Source organism: Dipodomys spectabilis, unplaced genomic scaffold, assembly GCF_019054845.1.
Source record: "Dipodomys spectabilis isolate Male_0828 unplaced genomic scaffold, ASM1905484v1 ptg000386l, whole genome shotgun sequence".
NCBI classification, from domain to species: domain Eukaryota; kingdom Metazoa; phylum Chordata; class Mammalia; order Rodentia; family Heteromyidae; genus Dipodomys; species Dipodomys spectabilis.
Window position 1 is genome coordinate 220197 of NW_024871063.1, and position 16726 is coordinate 236922.

A 16726-nucleotide genomic window follows, 5' to 3' on the forward strand; every position below is an offset into this window, starting at 1 on the left:
GTGTTAAAAAATTTTTTTCACATCTTTCTGTCCTCAGAAATTTCAAGTATGTAGCACATGGTATGAGTATGCCTTAAAAGATACCTTATGAATAAAGTTGGTATATAATTGTTGGCTTTGATTTACATTAAATCTAGCATGTCATTCTCTATGTCCATCTAAATTCAAGTGTCTTCAAACGGTCTGTATTTAAATATGTAAGCAACTACCCAGGAGATTTGAGAATTCATCTGAGGGATGCAGTCTAGCCCAGATCCTGCCTAGACCATCCTGCCTCCACTATGGAAACTGGACTCCTGTCTGACTCCATCACACACAGCTGATTTTTGATATAAGACTGCTTTACGTTTACAAATTTAAGACTCTTGTGGAACACTCTCTGTAAACTTTACACAGCCTGACCTGAAAAAGCCAGCTATGTTGTTTTGCTTTTGAAACATATGTAGGCCAGGAAAGCCTCTTGTAAACTTTGTTTTTCAGGTTTCACAGGCATCCAAGCTATGCTGAAACTCTCATCCCATCTATTGAGTTGTGTCATTGCAGTGTTCTGGCAAGTATTTGTTGATCAATTCTTGACAGGGTGCATGTAAGCTATGCTTGTTCCCATTGATCTCCTTGTTGCTTTAATTGGAAATATTAAAGGGTTTTGTGGCAAAGATTGCAGTTCAAACCAGCCCGGCAGAAAATTCCCTCAGATACTCTATCTCCCAGCTAACCAGCAAAGAGCAGTCTGGAAGCTGGCTCAAAAATTAACCATCAAAATACTAAATATGGCCCTCCAAGTCAAAGTTGTAGGACACTAGCCTCGAGCAGAAGTGCTCAGGGAAAATGCTCTGGCTTTGAGTTCAAAGCCCATATCCCAGCCACAAGCACCTAGACCACCGGACAAGGTGGAAAAAAGTAAGAGGAGATGATGTCACATCAGCCACTTTGTGCCTGCCCTCTCAGAATTAACCAGAGCCAGGAGGTCAATAGAAACAAGTTGAGAAGCTTGTCCATCTAATGTCCATATCTGTGTAACTTCTAACTGGACAGGAATTTATATTCTTGCCTTTGTTACCTGCTATTTATAGGAAATGATCAAGCTCTCTCACCAGGCCCTTATCTACTCCAATTCAGGTCTGGCTTCTGACTGGTTTTCGACACATGATCCAAATGGAATTTTTCTGGCTTATGTCCAGGGTGTGTTTTCCTGTATCACTCGTATCTAGTCCTGCCACCATGTCAGCCTCTTGGCTGATCTCAGCATTTTCAACTTTCTCTATAACAGGATAACAGCCCTCACTTAGACCTGGGACCAAGTCAAGGCCATCCTATTACTGCAGGCAACCAGAGGCTTTGGCTTAGACCCAGCACAGACCTGGACCTGAAGGCCCCGGCCCCAATGACTGCTCAACATTCCCATGCCAGCAGGACTTTGCCAGAAATGACCACAATGACCTCCACCTTTTATACTCCAGGGTTTAAAACCATTGGAATCTGCTTTGTTCTCATAACTTAATGATACTTCACTCTCAGCCCAATTCTTTTTATGTTTCCAAAGATCCTATATGAAGAATAGCCTCTCCCCTCTTTGCCCTATCATTTTATGCATCTAAAGATGGAATATGAGGGATTGACCCCCATCCTATTGTCCTAGGCCAATACAGATTCCAGGCAAAATTCCAGGTATGTTTGAATTCCTTTGAAGTGAAGGCAGGGCAATCCACATAGGCCTAGCTGTAAATATTCCATTGTGGGCCCAACTGAAAAGCCCCCACCTTTTTGACGTAGGGGTTTTTCAATAACCTCTCCTTGCTCAGACCTCCTATAAAAACAAAAATCCTGTCCCAGATCCCTCACACAACCTTCAAACCCTTTGGAATGGCTATGCCTCTCGCTGTTCCTTAATAAACAATCATCTCCCATTGATTATTGAGTCTGTCCTATACCTTTTCCATTTTCCTAATAAGGACAGTCTGTATTCTATGATCCTGCAGAGAGAAAATTAGGTAAACATTCTTTTATAGCCTTCTGAATAATTCTGATTCTGCCCACATCAGTTATCTATCCAGACCTGTGCCCGAGTGAGAGGATTTTAAAAGAATTAAGTGATTTAAAATTTAAACTTAAATGTAGAATAAAATTAGTTCCAATGCATTACATTAAAATATTTATAAACACCTGAGAAACCTAAAGGTGTATAAGATTTTTTTATTGAAAGTGAAGGGATAGTGGCATTTGGTTCTCTATATTTTAAGCAATTTGCAAAAAGGATTGGCAAAATAAGATTTACATTTGCAACAGGCTTGACACATTAAATTTTGCATATTGAAAGGAGCACAAGCCTCAGTAATATGTCAAAGCTATCCTTTTATTTATTTCTAAAGATTTATGCTTCTGCTCTCTTAATATTAAAACTTAAAAAATTAATTTTTAGCTAGTTGTGCAAAGGAGTTTCGCTTCATCATGTCAGTGTTGAATAGAGTATATGTGCATTTCAATACATCCGGATCATTGTCAAACTTTCTATTTTTCTTCCTTCCCTTACGCCAACCCCATCTATTCCTTCAGGTTTCCTACTTATATTCTCACATGTGTATGATTGTATTAGTCCACCATTTCCCTCTCCATTCTTATGCCCTACTCCCCTTAAGCCCAACTCTCCCTTTTATGTCTTGTTTGAACTTCATGGTATTTTGTTAAATATCTCTGACTTTGGGATTTGGCTTTGGGATTGCCACATCCTCACTTCCATGTTTGGCCTACATAAATGAGGAATTTTCTCCACATTACTAATATCTGAATGGCTGAAATAGGTCTCCTTTACTATTCACCTTCAGTCCTAAATTCAGAATTGGAGCTTTTATCCTTCCCTACGCACTGAAGATGGAAGGAAAATAATTTCCATGCTCTTCGCATTGTGCTATCCATCATGAAAATCCATTGCTTATCACTTCAGCAATCTAAATTTAAAGTCATGTTTTCTGCATCATATTCACACAGTTTAAGTGAATATCGAGGGTAATTAACCTAGTATTGAAAGTTTAGGAACGGTCTTCAATTTCTGATGATAGACAATTGAGTAAGTTTGATTATACAGATTCCACTATGTAGTGAGTCCTGTAGTCTTTTACATTTTCAAATAAATTTAGAGTTAGTTTTTATTAATAATTACAATGGTTTTATTTCAGTATTTGAAACGCTGTCCCAATTATTTTACAACTTTCACATTAAGCTAGACTGATCTTCCCTCCCCCCGACTTTCCCCACTACTTCATGTTAAGTCTCCTTGGGCTTTATTATTTGAGAGGCCAACGGAAGAAAAAACAGAGAGGTGATCATTACTCAGATATCTCCTTCCTCTTCTGTTTCTGCTATTCTTGCTGAGAGGAAGACTGGAGCAGGGCACAAGAGTGATGCTTGACTTCACCATACAAAGGAGCATTCCTGGCATGTCAATTATTGTTTCTCAGAATCACTAAAACTGCTTACTCTTGCCTTATCTGTAACAATCTAACTGTGGTGCCCTTGGTGCAGGAGGAAGCACACTAACAGGATATTACCTATAAACCGGTATTTTATATCTCAACTTACAACTATCATAAATATAAATCTTTGGCTACATACATGCAAAGGCACTGATTGTCCAACAGTACCTTTGTGAGGAATACACAATTCTACTCATCTCTCCACTCCTCTCGTCTCCTCCTTTTCCCTTTCCTCACTTACCCTTCCCTACCTTCTCTCTTTGTGTCTCACTCCTCCATATTCATCTTTACTTGCTCTCTTTTCTCTTCTAGTAGCAAGTAATATGGCTTATCAGACAACACATAAATAATTGAATTTTTTTCTCTTTTTTTGTGATTATTTACTCTTGAGAAGTTAGTTCTACAATAGAACCAGTGGCTTACACCTACCTACTGGGTAGCTTCAAATTTGACAATTGATATTCAAAGCTATTCCAAATAAATAAATCTAAGGGATTCTTTCTTTCACTTTTGGTAAAAGGAAGAAGTGAAGGTGTATAGGTGATATAGTCCAAACATTGAGAATTAAAGCCCAGAGCTCAAGGCCAGGAGTTCAAACCCCATTACCAGCTCAATAAAAAAAAAAAAAAATCATTCGTCTTTGAATGGGGATATTTGTCCAAAAATTCATACCCAGGACAATTTTCAATGTCAAAGACTCTTTCACAGGCTCTTTCACATCTTAAACGGATTCCTCTGCTTGATTCACCTTATAAAAAATAGGAGCCATACTTCACATTAAAAGAGCGAGTGAAGTTTCAGAGGAAGAGGGTGGAGGAGAAGCTGGAGGCTAAACAAGCTCTCCCATAGAAAGCAGTTTTAGTGTTCCAGTGAACAGTCCTAGGCTAAAGAATCACACCAAGTGTGCCATCACAGTACAGAAAATTTGGCAAAAGAGGGAAAATCCAGGCAAGGGGACAGATCTGAGCACTTGCCAGTAGCCACAGCTGCAGCAGCAGTGGCAGCATTGGCAGCAGAGGGGGCCAAAGCTTCCAAACCTATGAAGAGAGTCCAGTACAAAGGCAGCAGATGTGGCGGGCGAGCGATTCTACACTACACCAGCAAGAACAGACAAGGAGTAGATATCTTCATCCTGCAGATCACAGACCAGAGACGGCCCAGGAACCAAGACTCTGGCATGATAGAACCCTGACATCCATTGTCCTTCTCAGAGATCAGAGGAGGAAAGGCCACCCCTCACCCCCAACACCGGAGATCTCCATCTTTGATACTGACAAAGGCCTGGCTGAGCAAACTAGCTCCAACTAAGGCCACAAGAGTCATTTAGCAGGTCATAAGAACCTGACCTGACCTGGCAGGCTCAGCTCCACCCAGGTGAAAGTCACCCTGCCCAGGCAGAAATAGCTCTGCCCACAGAGGAGTGACTTTCTACACTTAGAAGAGCCAGAGGCTAACACTCCCTACAGCAGCCTGGAAAAACTGTTGAAACTCAGTAAACATAAATCCTAAGAATGGCTCCAGACTGCGCTCTGTGAGAGTCTCAGGAGCTAGCCCCTCAGGGATAAGCCACTGTAAGCTGAAAGGCCTCAACCCTACCCAGAACCTAGCCTCATCACAGCATCTCCAAACTAGAGGAAAGAGCCATCTCCCTCTTTTGTGACTCTAAGTAGATATCCCTCCCACTGAACTAGCCTGGGAGGAGGATCCCAAAATTGTGGGTAATGTAGAGCATTTTTCTGCCTGCTCAAACAAATTCACTTAAGAAACCAATCAAGCCACAGGAAAACCAAACACCAAAAGCAGAACAGAAACTCCACCACGAGACTGGTTATGGATACAGGGGAGATACATAATCTTTCCATCCCCCCACCAAAAAAAGCCAAAATTCAAAGAACTCTTTTTATAAGCTTTTTTAAATTTTTATATTTAAATAATTGTTTTCTATTAACTTTTTTTCCTCTCATAATTTTTATTTTAGCTGTATATGTGTGTGTGTGCTTTTAAAATAATCTCCTTGGAACTTTTGGTCCTATTTTGTAATTCTTTTCATTTTTTCCCTTTCTTTCTACTTTGTTGGTTGTTTTTTCAGCTGTGATGACTTCAACATATGTGTGCATTTTATTTCAAATTTTTGTGTCTATATTTTATTTCATATAACACAAAGTACAAAAAGACTCAGTGATTTAGAAATTTCCAAATAGAATTCTAAGATAGACACTCGAAATTTTGTTACAACTAGGAATGGGCAGGTCTTCTTAGTGGAGGGGATAACAGAATAACAGGGACATTGTTTGACATGATTTGAATTCTTCCTCCTTTTGCCTCACTATTTCCAATAGTATTACTTCAAAGACTTCATTGGAAAGAAAATAATTTTTTTCTGTATGAACTCAAAATTCTGGTTTAATTGGGACACACTACACTTTCATATTTCATGTTAACCCTAAAATCTTCTTCCTTGATTTAAAATCACAGATATGAATTTATAATGCTAAAATAGCATCTACGAATTTATATGAAATAGTCCAAACTATTTTCACTTCATGCTATATGTAATATAGAGTGTAATAATAATAGTGATTAATATAGTCTGTAATAATGGACTTTGGGGAAATCAATTACAGTGGAATTTTTGAGATAATAAATAACAGTAAAATTATATTTGATTCTATTTAAAAAACTCACAGTTACATCTAAAAATAACTCATAGTTATAAACTAATGCTGAAAAAGTAAGATTGCTTATTGGAAAAAGCTAGAAATTTCAATAAGTATGTTTTCTTTAATGGACTTGGATCGGTGCTTTAGTGGCTCATGCCTATAATCCTAGCTATTCAGAAGACTGAGATCTGGGGATAATGGTTCAAAGCCAGCCTGGGCAGAAAAGTCTGTGAGACTCTTATCTACAATAAACCAACTGAAAACTAGAAACCGCACTGTGGCTCAAGTGGTAGAGTGGTAGCCTTGAGCTAAATAGCTGAGGGACAGTGTGCAGGCCCAGAGATTCAACCCCACAACCGACAAAAAAGAAATCTGACATGGATTTTTATAATTTAATGATTTTTTAATTGTGAAAATGTGTACAGAGGGGTTTCAATTACATGAGCAGTGTAATGAGTACATTTCTTATCAAGTATTATGCCTCCTCCTTTTTTTTCCTCTAATCATTCCTTCCCATCTCTCCCCCACTCCCACCTCCTGGTCCCCCCTCCGTCCCAAAGTTGTAAAGTTCGTTTTTGATATAAGCTCTTATATATCTCATTGTTGCAATGGGTCCACCAGTTTCTCTATTTGAACAATTTATTTTTCCCTTCCCCTCCCCAAATTGTAGCAACATTAAAAGAGTGCTTATACCGTGGGGAAGGGACATAAAAAGCGACAAAGAAATCATAATGTAAGTATGCTAGAAAAAAATAGCAAGGAAGAAAAACCATTTGAGTCCTTATCTTGGGTTTCATTTCACCTAATATCAACTTATCTGACCCTTTCTACTTGCATCAGACATATACTAGCAATTGCAAATAAGGGAAACCATGGACCTCTGTTTCTTTGGGCCTGGCTTACTTCACAATATAATTTTTCCAAGTCTCTCCATTTCCTAACAAATGCTGCAATGTCATTCTTTCTGATGGAGGCATAGAATTCCATTGTGTATATATACCACATCTTTTTTGATCCATTCATAGACTGAGGGGCATCTGGGTTGGTTCCATATCTTATCTATGGTAAATAATACTGCAATAAACATAGTTGTGCTGGTAGCTTTAGTATGGTCTTATTTTCGATCATTTGGGTAAATGTCAAAAAGTGGGATTGCTGGGTCATAGGGGAACTGTACATAGAGTCTTTTGAGGAACCTCATACTACTTTCCAAAGTGGTTGAATATTTTTACACTCCAACCAACAATGCAATACGGTTCCCTTGTGGCCACATTGCCTCCAGCATCTGTTGATATTACAGTTGTTGATTATACCCATTCTAACTAGGGGGAGGTGGTATCTCAATGTTGTTTTGATTTGCATTTCTTTTATGGCTAGGGAGGATGAGCATTTCTTCATGTGTCTATTGGCCATCCTTTCCTCTTCAGAGAAGTTTCTCTTTAAGTCTTTAGTACACCTATTTATTGGGCCATTGTTTCTTTGAGGATTTGTTGTTGAGGGGTTAATTTTTTGAGTTCCAGGTATATTTTAGATATGAGATCCTTGTCTGTTGTATGGCTAGTGAAGATCTTCTCCCAATCCGTGGGCTTTCTATTGATCTTGCTAGCTATGTCCTTTGCCATGCAGGTCTGTAATTTCTTGCAATCCCATTTGTGCTACCTTTCTTTATTTGTTGTGTTTCTGGGTCTCTATTAAGAAAATTTCAGCCTCTGCCAAGGAGACCTATGGTATGTGCAATTCTGTCCTGTAATGTTTTTAGGGTGTCTGCTTTGATTACTAGGTCTTTGGTCCATTTGGAGTTGATTCTGGTGCAGGGTGATATATAAGGATCGAGCTTTAGTTTTCTACAAGTGATTAACCAATTTTGCCAGCACCATTTACTGAAGAGGCTGTCTTCCATTCTATTTTTTTTAACCCCCTTATCAAAGATTAGATGGCTATAGGTCTGTGGGTTCATTTCTGTGTTTTCACTTTCATTCCATTGGTCCTGAGGCCTGTTCTTGTGCCAGTACCAAGCTGTTTTAATTACTATAGCTTTGTAATACTGTTTGAAATTTGGTATTGATATTCCTCCAGCACTGCTCTTTCTGTTAAGGATCATTTTGATATTCAGGTTCTTTTATTGTTCCATATGAATTTTTGGATTGCCTCTTCGATTCCCTTGACGAATGAGGTTGGAATTTTGATGGATATCACATTGAATTTGTAGATAACCTTGGGAAGTATTGCCATTTTCACGATCTTGATCTTTCTGATCCAGGAGCATGGGAGTTTTTGCCACTTTCTAAGTTCTGTTTTGATTTCCTTTTTCAGGTTTTTATAGTTTTCATGATAGAGATCCTTCATTTCTTTGGTTAATTCCTAGGTATTTCATTTTTTGTGAGGCTATTATGGAGTTCCTTTCCTGATTTCAGCCACACTTTTATGATTGTTGGTGTACAGAAAAGCCATTGATTTGTCAGGGTTAATTTTATACCCTGTTATTTTCCCAAAGTTTTGAATCAGCATGAATAATTTGAGAGTGGAATCCATGGGCTTCTTTAAATACAAGATCATATCATCTGCAAGAGGGAGAGTTTTACGTCATCTTTCCCTATTCCTGTACCTTTTAGGTTTGCATCTTGTCTTATTGCTGTAGCTAGGCATTCTAATACTGAATTGAAGAGAAGTGCAGAGAGTGGACATCCTTGTCTCATTTCTTAGTTAAGAGAAAATGGCTTTAGTTTTTCACCATTTAGTATAATGCTGGCTGTAGGTTTGTCATATACAGCCTTTATTGCATTGAAGAATGTTCCCTAGATTCCTAGATTTTCCAGAGCTTTCATCATGAAGGAATGTTGGATCTTGTCAAATGTTTTTCTGCATCTATTGAGATAACCATGTTGTTCTTATCCTTGTTCTTTTTGATATGATGAATTATATTAATTGATTTGTGTATATTGAACCAGCTCTGCATCCCTGAAATGAGTCCTATTTGATTGTGGTCTATAATTTTTTGGAGTAATTGTTGAAGTTGATTGGCCAAAATTTTGTTGAAAAGTTTTGCATCAATGTTCATCAAAGAAATGAGTCTCTTTGTTTCCTGAGTCCCTGCCTGGTTATGGGATTACGTTTATGATGGCTTCATAAAATGAGTTCAGTCTTGAACTTTCTTTTAAAATTTCTTTGAAGATTTGGAGGAGTATTGGTGTGTGCTTTGCTTTGAAGGCCTTTTATAATTCCGTTGTAAAATCATCTTGTCTTGGGCTTTTCTTAGATGGGAGTTCTCTTATTGCTGTTTCTATTTCAATGTTTGATATGGGCCTGTTAAGATGGTTTAACTCATCTTAGTCTAGTTTTGGCGTGTCGATATTTGCTAGGAGAAGTTCCATTTCTGCAAGATTCTCAAACTTATTAGCAAGAGGTTTGAGAAGTATTCCCTTATAATGCTCTGAATCTTGTTTGTTTCTGTGGTACCGTTTCCATTCTGATCTCTGAGTTTGTTTATTTGGTTGTGTTCTCTTGTTTTTTCTGGTAAGATTTGCTCAGGATCTGTCAATTTTGGTAAGTTTTTCGAAAAACCAACGATTTGTTGATTCTAGGGTTTTTTTTGGATTTTAATTCATTTAATTCTGATTTAATTTTAATGGTATTTTTCCATCTACTGTATTGGGGTTTATTTTGCTAATCTATTTCAAGGATAATCAAATGTCTCCTTGAATTGTTGGTTTCATATCTCCTTATTTATTGACTGCTTTACTGGGTCCCAGAGAAGCTGGTAATTTGTATGTTCATTTTTGTTGAATATCATGGACTTTTGAATTTCTTTACTAATCTCTTCCACAACCCACTGGTGATTCAACAATGTGTTGTTCAGATGGCAAAGGACATAGCTAACAAGATCAAAAGAAAGAGCACGGATTGGGAGAAGATTGTCACTAGGCATATAACGGATAAGGGTCTCATATCTAAAATATACTTGGAACCCAAAAAATTAAATCCCCCAACAACAAATCCTCAAAGAAACAACTGCCCAATAAATAAGTGGGCTATAGACTTAAAGAGAAACTTCTCGGAAGAAGAAAGAAGGATGGCCAATAGACACATGAAGAAATGCTCAACCTCCCTAGCCATAAAAGAAATGCAAATCAAAACAACGTTGAGATACCACCTCACTCCAGTTAGAATGACAAAAATCAAGAACTCTAACAACAACAGATGCTGGAGGGGATGTGGACAGAAGGGAATCTTACTTCATTGTTGGTGTGAATGTAAACTTGTTCAACCACATTGGAAAGCAGTATGGAGGTTCCTCAGAAGACTTCACATAGAGCTCCCCTATGACCCAGCAATCCCACTTTTGGGCATTTACCCAAATGTTTACAAACAAGACCATACTAAAGCTACCAGCACAACTATGTTTATTGCAGCATTATTTACCATAGCTAAGATATGGAACCAAACCAGATGTCCTTCAGTAGATGAATGGATCAAGAAAATGTAGTATATATACATAATGGAATTCTATGCCTCCATCTGAAAGAATGACATTGCCCCATTTGTTAGGAAATGGAAAAACTTGGAAAAAAATACATTAAGTGAAGTAAGCCAGGCCCAAAGAAACACAGGTCCCATGGTTTCCCTTATTTGCAATATCTAGTATATGTATGAGTCAAGAGGAATAGGTCAGATAATGTGATGTTAGGAAAATGAGCCCTTAGATATGTATTTTAAAGTTTTTTTTCTTTCTTTTCTTTTTTCTTTTTTCTTTTTTTTTGGGGGTCCGGTCGTGGGGCCTGAACTCTGGGCCTGGGCACTGTCCCTCAGCTCTTCAGCTCAAAGCTAGCGTTCTACCACTTGAGCCACAGCGCCACTTCTGGCTTTTTTCTTTTTGCTTATGTGGTGCTGAGGAATCGAACCCAGGGCCTGGAGCATGCAAGGCAAGTGCTCTACCACTAAGCCTCCTTCCCAGCCCTGTTTTCTTACTTTCATGCATGTGTTTCTAACGCATTTATAAGATTATTTCTTTGTTGCTTTGTATGTCCCTCCCCCACAGTATAACCACCGCTTTCACTATATTTGATGTCAGTATAACTTGTGGAGGAGATGGGGAAAAACAAGTCGTTTAAGGATACAGGTAGACCTGTTGCAACAATGAGAAGTACAAGTTGTAATGTAGAAAACGAGCTTTACAGCGTCGGTGCAGGGAGGGGGGGAAGGATTAGGTGGGGGGGGCGGGGGGAGGCTGGGAAGGGATGTGAAGGGTAAACAAAGGAGGAGGCTGCAATGCTTCCTAAGAAATGTATGCATTATCCTGCCCATGTAATTTTTACCCCTCTGTACAGTATTTTCACAAATAAAATAAAATTAAATTAAAAACAAAAAAACAATGTGTTGTTCAGGCTCCATGTGTTACAGTACTTTCTTTGGTGGCTTTTTCTGTTGAGTTCAAATTGTATTCCCTTGTGTTCTGAGAGAATGCATGGTATAACTTCAATGTTTCTGAATTTGCACTTCTGCCTTGTGACCTAAAATGTGGTATACTTTGGAAAATGTTTCGTGTGCTGCTGAGAAATACGTGTATTCTGACGCTGCTAGTTGAAATATTCAGTAGATTGTCTGTTAAATCTAGTTGATCTATGCAGTTGTTTAGATCTGTTGAGTTTTTTTTCTTCTTTTATAAAATTTTTTATTTTAAAAATACCGTACAGAGAGGTTACAATTACATGGGCAGATAATGAGTACATTTCCTATCAAGTATTGTTGCCTCCTCCTTTGTTTCCCCTTCCCATCCCTTCGCATCCCCACCCTCCCCCTAACAAAGTTGCAAAGTTCGTTTTTAGACATAACGACATGTACATCTCATTAACATCCTAACAGATCAGCATTCAAATGCTTTTCAAATGAAACTTTTTCATAGTTGATGAAGTTAGTTTCCAAAAGTTAAATATAATTTCGCTTGCTGTATTACAGGTGACTGATTTGATGAAGAAAGTTGAGAGCACCTACATTAACTGATAGTTTAAATGACCTTTGAGCTTTTTTGTTTTTTGTTTTATTTTTATTTATTGAGTTTTTGCTGAGTTGATCGATCTAGTGGGGATAGTGGTGTCCCAGACTATTAATGGCTTTGCATCTATGTGAAACTTGAGGGAAAGTAATGTCTCTTGGTTAAAATTTGGGTGCTCCATTGTTTGGCGAATAGATATTTAGAATTGTAATATTCTCTTAGAGGAGAGATCCCTTAATTAGTATGTAGTGTTTTTCTTTATATTATCTCACTAATTTTAATTTGAAGTCTATTTTATCTGATATTAGGATTGCAACTTCCACCTGTTTATGTGGGCCATTTGCTGGGTAGATTTTGTCCCAGTCTTTCACTTTCAAAATATGTTTTTTGTTGTTGTTGTTGTTTTCTTTTTTTTTTTTAATTTTATTGTGAGAATATCTTACAGAGGAGTTACAATTACATGGGCAAGATAATGAGTACATTTCTTATCAAGCATTGTTGCCTCCTCTGTATTTCCCCTTTCTATTCCTTCCCACACTCCTCCTCTCCCTCCACCTGCTCCTCTCCCCACCCCCCACCAAATTTGTAATGTTCGTTTTTGGACATAATGACTTGTACATCTCATTGTTGCAATGGGTCCACCTTAATGAACCCCTAGATAAGTATTGAAATGTTTTTTTTTTCTTTTCCTTTCATGCAAAAATGTGTTTGTTTTATGGGCAAGGTGTGACTCCTGAAGGCAGCAGATAGAAGGATCTTGCTTTTTAATCCAACTAGACAGTCTTTGTTAAGTCCGTTAATATTGGAAATTAGGAATGAGAGGTATTCGGGAGTTCTTGCCATGTTATCCACCTTCTTGGGGGTTGCGGCAACTGGGTTCTTCCTATGGTTCTTGATTCTCAGTTTGGGTGCAGTTTCTTGGCCTTTATTGTGGTCTTTTTGATTTTCTATATGACGAAATCTTTTGTGGGGATGGTTTGGTGGAGACATATTGTTTAAGATTTTCTTTGCTATGGAAGGTTTTTATTTGACCTCTGGTTATGAAGGAGAGTATAGCTGGGTACAGTATTCTTGGATGATAGTTGTTTGTCTTTAGGGCATGATATACATCATTCCATTCTTGTTTTAATTGTCTCTGCTGGCAAATCTGAGGTTATTCTAATTTGTTTCCTTTTATAAATGTTTGATCTTATCTCCTTGACAGCTCTAAGGATCTTATTTTCCTTGGTCTGAATTGATCCTGTGGGGATTATAATGTCATGGTGGGATATAATTTTCCGGTAGGGTCTATTTGGGGTTCTTGTATCAGAATAGGCCTATCTTTTTGCGTGTTTAGGAAGTTCTACGCTAGGATTCTTTTAAAGAAATTTCCTAGACCATTAATTTCTGTCTGCAGCTGCTCCTCTAAAGCCATTATCCTCAGATTAGGCCTTCAGATGGTGTATTCCAAATGTTGAATAGATCTATCATATTTCGTGGATTTGTCTTGGATAGTTGTGTGTTCTTTCTCTACAATATCTAGGCTGTCTTCAAGCCCCAATATTCGATCTTCTGCATGGTCTAACCTGTGTCAAAACTTTCTACTTTGTTTTTTATTTCTTTTCCTTCTAATTGGTCAGCTTTGATGGTTTCAAATTCTTTGTTGGAGCTTTGTTTTAGATCTTGTATGAATTTCTTTACCTTCTTAATTTGATGGTCAGTATTTATTCTCAAATTTGATTGGTTATGGATTCCTTGGACTCCAATTCCTTCTGTTGGGCTCCATTCACCATTGCATTTGGGGTCTCCCAGAATTCCTTCAGCTGTCTATTTATGAATTCCATGAAAGCCTCGATTGATCTTTTCTAGTCTCATCCTGCTCTCGCAATTCCTGTATTACTCTTTGATTAGCTTCCTCACGTCTTTTAAGGAGCTAGGGGCTGTTTATTTCTCATTATTGTTGATGTGACTTAAATAAATTTATCAGATTTTTCAAATAAAATAAAGAGATATTAAAAAAGACATATTTAATCACAAAATAAAGCTAAAATTTTGAGTGAATTTTTATTCTACTCCTGTTCTCAGTTATCTTCATATAACATTGAGATAAGCCAAGCATATGTGTAAATTGACACGTATCAAGCACACAGAATTCTGGAATCTTTGGGTTTTGATTCCTATATCAACTTCACCTAGCAAAGAAAATTATCACTTGTTTCATATCTTAAGTAATCTACTTAAAACAAGTTTTATTAATTTTATCAATAAATCTCAAAATCTATGGAATTGATGCATTCTATAAGTATTTGATGTCTTTTTTTATTTCCACTGAATTAATATTACATTTATTTTAGTTTCTTCAAATAAAATAATGATACACTTCAGGATAAAACATACCTGTTTTTGATTTTGGTTGTCAAAATGGAACTATTAGACATTTTGAAAATTTAATTTTCAATCCGAACCTTCAAATTTCACTAGGACTTTAATTGTGTTACTTACAACTTTAAAGTTAAAATAAAAGGCATTTTTAAATACAAAGCAAAATTATGTTATCACCTTATTCCCAGAATTGACTTTATGAGAAAATATAATTATATATATATATATATATATATAATTATATATATATATAATTATATATATATATATATATAAAATGATATACATACTGAAACAAAGTATGAGATATGGAAACAGAATACTCCTTTTTTGGTTTTGTGTTTGTTATTGTTGTTTATATTTTGTGGTGATTCTGTCTCCTTACTTTATGCATGTTATATCCATTGTATGTCTTCAGGATGTGAGGTGGGCACAGAGCTTTAGGGAAAAAGGTGAAAAAATGCAGCAGTGGAGTTCATTGAACATTAATGAAAGTGAACTATTTAACATATGGGTGGGGACAGGAGGGAGGGACTCAGAACAAGTGAGGGAACTGAAGACATTTCATAAAAGGAAATGTACTCATTACCTGACTCATGTAATTGCAATCCCTGTATAAATCACCTTAATGATAACAACAGAATAAATTTATTTTAGAAAAGCAATTAAAGCATTGTTTCTTAGAATGCTAGAAGTTTGTTTTGTTCACTGGTTTGAGCTGGTTGAGTCTATCACTGGAAGTAGCTACATTGACATTTATTGGGAGAATTTGTGAGCTACTAGTAGATAAAAGTCAATTATGATTGTTTGTATGTTTTTTGAGACTCTGATTAATTTATTTCTTTGATCGAATTTATATTATTTCTGTCTACTGGTTTTTGGATTGGCTTGTTCCTGTTTTTCAAGGACCTAGTGGTGCATCATTAGTGCTGATTCTAATTTGTTGATGTACATACTCAAAGCTATAAATTTTCCTCTGACTATTGCCTGTGCTGTTGTGTCCCAGAGGATATAGAATTTTGTGTGTTCACTTCCACTGAATTCCATAAACGTTGGAACTGACCTCCATATCTCTTAATGTAAGTTTGTTCCAAGTCTTTCCATTTCCTTATGAATAATGGTGTGATATAATTCTTTTCTAATCCATAGAATTGCATGAAACTGAAGAGTTTCTTCATGGCAAAGGAAAATGTTAGCAAGATATATAGAAATAGAAAAGAATGGAAGAATATTTTTACTAGCTAAGCACCAGACAAGGATTTTCATAACTAACCCATATTGAGAGATCAAAAAATTTAAACCCAACAAAAATAGGCTCTCAAATAAACAACAATCTAATTAATATATTGGATAAAGGCTTAAAGAGAATTTCTTAGAAAAAGAATTTAAATGACAAATAGATACCTCTCTCTTCATAAAAGAAAGGCAAATCCAAACAACGCTGTGATTCATCTCAACCCTGTTACAATGTCTTTTATAAAAACGAACAATCACAGATACTGATAAGGATGCGGGCCAAAGGAAACTGTACTACACTGTTGGTGGAAATTAATCTTCTTCATGCACTTTGGAAAACACTATGGAGGTGGCTCACAAAACTGAATCGAGAACTCCCTATGATACAGCAATTCAACTTTTGGGCGTTTATCCAATAGAGCAGAAAGAAGGCCTCACTGGAGCTGCCAGCACAATCATGTTCATTGTTGCATTATTTTCTGAAGCCAACTATGGAATCTGCCCAGATGCTTCTCATTCTAAAAAAGGATCAATAATTGTGTGTGTGTGTATGAATTATATATACATAATTTTTGATCCCTATTTACAAGTATGTATATATGTATGTATGTGTATATATATGTATCTGTATAAATATATATACATACATAATCAAATTCTATTCATCCATCAAAAAGAATAATATTGCACCATTCTTAAGGAAAATGGAAAACTTAGAAATAATCATGCCAAGTGAAATTAACTGGACCCAGGGAAACTTAGGTGGCATGATTTTCCTCATTTCTGGTAGATAGAAAATGCCTATAATCATAAAAGTTAACACACTGCATGGTATGCAAGGAGGTACAAATGAAATATTTGAAGTGTCAGAGTCCATGGAGAGTGAAAATACTCTAATTCCCTTAATATATTAAGTCAACGTCTAATGAAATATATACCAGTAAATGTGTACTACAAGAGAGGAAAGTGGGGGGGGGCAATGTGAGAAGGGTAAAAATTTGAAGTGGAAA

At 36.8% G+C, this 16726-nt stretch overlaps 1 pseudogene; it reads right to left on the bottom strand.

Moving 5' to 3' along the window:
• Positions 1–1115: 1115 nt before the first annotated feature.
• The window catches only part of LOC122096685, a 219660-nt pseudogene continuing 204049 nt past the window's right edge, over positions 1116–16726 (bottom strand).